Below are 5,442 nucleotides of genomic sequence, written 5' to 3'. Positions count from 1 at the left end.
TCCTCTGATCTCACATTTGTTGTAAGAGACAACTTTCTGAAACATCCCCAAACATTGCAGTACTTTGAACTCATTTGTACTATGGCCAATCGCATAGCATGCGGTACAATACTGAGACATTGTCAAAAATCCCCTCCAAGAACTACTTTCCCACCAAATACAACATTCAAACTCATGATTTCTCTTAGTAATCTGTCTATGGCGTTTTATAACATGACTGGATGCCATGGTGCATTCATCAATGAGAAGTTGGGCCTTTTTAATAGTTTTAGCAACTTCACTGTTTATATCGAGTATAGAAACTGAAGTTTCATTTAATGGAATTGGTAATTTATATTGGGAATGAAAGGTCCTTCCACCGAGAAGTAAATTTGCAGCAATTCCTGTAGATGCTGTGGGTAAAATAGTACCACCACGACCTCTAATATAATGTATTAAAACTTTATACAGATATGCAGATGAATAGGATTCCTAGCTGGCAGGCCCCTGACAGCAAGCTGGCCACCTGTGAATTCCATGAGGAATGGGGCTCCCTCCTCCTTCCTGTCAGAGTCCAGGGTGCAGGTGAATGAGGTTCCTGGCTGGCAGGCCACTGACAGCAAGCTATCCAACAGCAGATTCTGTGAGGAATGGGGCTCCCTCCTCCCTACTGTCTGGGTCTGGTTTGAAGGCTGGCCATGCCCCGTTGGGCCAGACCCAGAGTTCTACCACGCCATGGCCTCCGCCTCAGCAACCCAGGACTGACTGCTGCTGGGAACTCCTGGCACTCCAAGGGTGGGTTCTTCCCTCAGGCCTCGCGGGAAACAGCTCAGGAAGGGCACAGCCCTTGGCAAGGCAATCCAGGACTCAGTGCATCCACACTCTGAGGGCGGGTTCCTGCCTGAAACCTCACCCTTGCGGGAACAGCTCGGGGAGGGCGCAGCCGTTGCCAAGACGACCCCTGCAGGACCGACTTCCCTTAGGTTGGTCAAGCCTCAGACAGGACGCGTTATACCCAGGGTTTTTATATAAATAGATTCTTATTTTTGTAACAAACACATATATTCTTTATAAGGGGAAGAGATCAACCAAAGAACTTGTATGCATGCATATAAGCCAAACCAATGGACATGGACAACAGGGGGATGAGAACATGAGGTTGTGTGTGTGTGTGTGTGTGTATCTATATATATCTATATATAGATATTTTTTTAAAAAATCTGAAGAGGCGCTCAACTCTGGTAAATGAGATTAAAACTGGGGTGGGCAACAAGCACACCTACACAACCACACTAAGAGGGAAAATTCCCATTTTATGTTAATTCTCTACCATTTTATTACACTAATCTTTTATTATTTTAAATTTAAAGGGAATGGGGGGGGGGGGCTTTCAAAAAATTATTTAGTTCAAAATATAAAGTCTAACAACCATAACTCCTAAACATTCCAGGTCATATGGAGAGATTCCTAAGTACTGGTGACCAAAGGGGAAAAAAATAAATAAAGGTGGCAAGATTAACTTTAAGCTTCTTCCTTATGTAAATTTTCAAAACTTTCAAGTGAAAAAATGACAACTTCTTAATTTCAGGTACAGACTCTCACACTATAAGGAGCAAATTTCACTAAGACTAAAACAAAAAATAAACTGAAACAAAACACTCAGCAATCATCAATTTCCAAATGAACAACAAAGGTGGTCCAAGAAATGGGTAAGGCCTCCCTTGTCTGAGATTTGGGGAAAGCACACTGTTAACATCCTCAGCACTCTAAGTTTTTCCTTTCATCTGAGCCTTTAAACTACCAATAAGTGTCTAAACCAGGGGTGGGCAAACTTTTTGACTCGAGGGCCACAATGGGTTCTTAAACTGGACCGGAGGGCCGGAACAAAAGCATGGATGGAGTGTTTGTGTGAACTAATATAAATTCAAAGTAAACATCATTACATAAAAGGGTAAGGTCTTTTTTTTTTTTTAGTTTTATTTATTTCAAACGAGCCGGATCCGGCCCGAGGGCCGTAGTTTGCCCACGGCTGGTCTAAACAATAATTCTGCACTATTCTCAGAATTGGCCACCACATATTTCTAATTCTAGAACAAAACTAAGAATTCAGGGGGTTGGGGGGGAGAAAACTTCTAAAACGAATTTTTTAAAATGAAAGCAAATCAAGCTCTTTTATCAATGCTCACAGAAAGGTATTGATTAGAAAAGAATACAAGTTCACTCTTTGCTCTTTCTCTCTCTTGAGCACGCCCTGCTTTTCCACACCCTTTTCTCCAGGGCTCTCTTGCTCTCTGAAGCAGGTCCGTGCCTTTCTCTCCTCTCCTTCCCCTGGATGAATTTTCTTTGCCTTTCTGTTTCCTAAGCTCCAAAGGCTTTTCTTTTGCCTCTGCAATTTATTTCCTGAGCCCATGCAGCCCAGTTGGCTCACTTCTGCTACCTCTGGGAACTTTCTAAATAAAAGTTTGCTTCTGCTTAGAAAAAAGAAGAAAAAAACACACAACTTTTTTACTGGAGTCTAATGTCCAAGTGAACATAGTACAGTAGTAATCAGCAGCATTACTGCTACAATTCATAGGACCCACCTACTGGTACTCAGACACAAATACACACCACTCAGACTACATTTACGGGTTTCCATACAAAAAAAAAGTACCCACTTTTGGTCAAGTCAACTAAAAAAGAAAAAGGTGAGTAAAGTGAAAGGCTGTAACATTATTAGGGAGTGGGCTCATGGTGTGGTGCCCCAACACAAGTAAGTTATAGCATGCTTTTTGATTTAGCAAAAGCAAGAGTACACAGGAAACTTAGAGCTAAAATCTGGGCAGAATTTTTAAATGAAAATGAATTTTCCCTATACTTTAAAAAAGCTCCAGATATTTCTAGAATATTCAACAAGGCAGTATACTAATTACAATATTTCGCATTACATATAAACTATATCAATGATCACTATAATAAAGGGTGATAATTAGTATTTTACAAAGATACTGAGGAAGAAAGCACAAGACAAATTTTAAAATAATTAGGAAAAAGAAGGAAACCAGCAACTAACATGGTTATTAGTTCACTGTGCCAGATTCCACGCAAAGCAATTCAAATGCACTATCATCCTTAACTCTCACATTATTTCATTTTAGTGATAAAGAAATTTGACCAAGCCACAAAGCTAATAATTGTAGAGCTGAGACATGAATCGCAGTTCTGACTCCAAACTAAAGTATGTTACTTACACAGCCATTGCCAACAGCTAAACAGATTTTCCTACAAGAATATTTATTTAAAACAAAATAATAGGCATACAAGAAAATAAACTTACAAATACATACCTCTACTTCATCTCCTTCACTAATTTCTTTTTTTATATCAGGTGGTGGTGGTAATCTAACTTCGTTAAATGGAACCTGACGTTCTGGTTGCCAACTGAAGGATTAGAAGAGAAATAAACATTATCAAAATATAGTATCCCAATACCCCCTAATATGGAAGCTATATAATCTATGCTTAGTGCTATATTTTTTTCAAATTAATCATTTAGCTTTCCCTAAGAAAAACAACGTTCATATTATATATTTTCCAAGTAATTAGTTTGTTGAGGTAGAACAAATTTTGCATGATTCTTGATGAAGTTTATAAATAATTAACATCATTGAAAATAATTACATATTACCTGCCAAATTATTCATCCTAAGGGAACAGTACATACATTATTCTGCAAATGATATGGGCTACATTCATAATAGTAACTTAGATTCAAAATAGTATCACATCAACACCACTGCCAAATAACAGCAGTGGAATCAACTTCAAACACATTTATAACTGGATGAGACATAATTCCAGAGACTATAAAACAATATAAACAGCATAATTCCGTTTTAGTGTATATGTTCACAGAAACACAGAAAATTACTCAATTATTTTGAATAGCTGAATTACATTAAGGTTCATTTTCCTCACATAAAAATTATCTTTTCAACAATGAACACATACATAATTAAAACCAGTAAAAGCTTAGTTTTAATGTTTGTAGCAAATATATATCAAAGTTACTAATTTAGCTATTGTTTAACTGACATTTTTTATGTTGTATTTTATAAGCTGAGTTGATGAATAACTTTAAGTTCTAATAGGTCATTCATATGCCTGAAAGGTATACCAGCACATAAAATGTTCTTTTAGCATCTATCTGCATGGGATGCATGGGATACACACACACACAACAGAAGGCAAGTAAAAGATTTTTGAGTGCTTTCTTTTCACCACTACTATCTAAATGGCAGCTGCTCAAAGACAGAAATCATCACAACACTTGTTTCTACATGAAACAGCTATTGGGCAGATATCTTTTCAGGCAGTTCCAGAGCAGCATAAAAGTGAAAGTTGAACAGTTCTTTTCTGACCTTCAGTTACATAGTGCTCCTTTATAACCCTTCCTAAACAAGGCTAGCATACTGTCTTTCATATTTTAAAACATTACCTAGCTGTTACAATATCTATAAACTGAAATTCTTTAATATTCAAACAATTTGAAAATGACTACCAGTAGCCACTCAGAAGGCTTCCTACAACATTATTTTAACATCTGTGCTTTTTTAAGAATAAAAATCCCATTTGTGCCATCTATTTTTACAAAAACTACTTACTGATTCATTTTCACATGTGCTTTGGCAAAGAAAAGGGTCATGAAAAAAAGTAATGAGTAAATGGTGGGCAGAAAAACAGGCAAAGAGTTATCAAAACTAGATTTAAATTCATAAGATGATCAAGCCATTAAAAGCCTGTCCAAAAGCGGTCATTTTTCACTGGCAATAGGAAGAATCAAAAGCAAACCGTTTGGCACTACCCATCTTTAAAATTAAAATCTCGCCCTGACCAGTTTGGCACAGTGGCTAGAGTGTCGGCCTGTGGACTGAAGAGTCCTAGTTTCGATTCCGGTCAAGGGCATGTACCTTGGTTGCAGGCACATCCCCAGTGGGGGGTGTGCAGGAGGCAGCTGATGGATGTTTCTCTCTCATGGATGTTTCTAACTCTCTATTCCTCTCCCTTCCTCTCTGTAAAAAATTAATAAAATATATTTTAAAAAAATAAAATTAAGATCTCTATCAATAAATAAAAAACTTACTTGTTCTCGAAAACAACTGTGAGGGAGTCTTCATGAACATCTTTGATAAATCCCTGCAAAAGCCAAAAACATTATTAAAAGTATATCAATATTCAATTAAACATTATGTTAACTCTAAAAGGCAATAATACTAGAGATATAAAGAATATATGGAGTACTAAAAAAGAACACAGAGCTTAGAATTAGGCAAATCTGGGTTTGATTTCCATCTCATTTGTGAAATGTAAGACTTGGAATTTATTTAAACTCTCTGAACCTGTTTTCACACAGTACTATAACCTCAGTTTCACATACCAAACTTGAAATTAGTAAAAAGCCTGAAACATCATAGGTATTAGTCA

At 37.1% G+C, this 5,442-nt stretch overlaps 1 protein-coding gene across 6 annotated transcripts in view; it reads right to left on the bottom strand.

The window, feature by feature from the left end:
• Positions 1-5,154, bottom strand: part of FXR1 (fragile X mental retardation, autosomal homolog 1) — a 45,287-nt gene extending 40,133 nt beyond the window's left edge. For 4 of the 6 annotated variants that reach the window (XM_014534207.1, XM_005859486.2, XM_005859487.2 and 1 more), the window contains exons 1-2: positions 5,102-5,154; positions 3,306-3,399 (exon numbers count right to left, since the gene is read on the bottom strand). The gene's annotated coding sequence lies outside the window, so the exon portion shown is untranslated. Of the gene's footprint in view, positions 1-3,305; positions 3,400-5,101 lie in introns of those variants that run through there. The other 2 variants (XM_014534208.1, XM_005859485.2) reach the window with 2 other exon arrangements.
• Between the last annotated feature and the right edge of the window lie 288 nt (positions 5,155-5,442).

Source organism: Myotis brandtii, unplaced genomic scaffold, assembly GCF_000412655.1.
Source record: "Myotis brandtii unplaced genomic scaffold, ASM41265v1 scaffold127, whole genome shotgun sequence".
Classification (NCBI taxonomy): Eukaryota; Metazoa; Chordata; class Mammalia; order Chiroptera; family Vespertilionidae; genus Myotis; species Myotis brandtii.
Note: the sequence above shows the minus strand (reverse complement) of the source record. Positions and strands in the feature narration are given on the sequence as shown.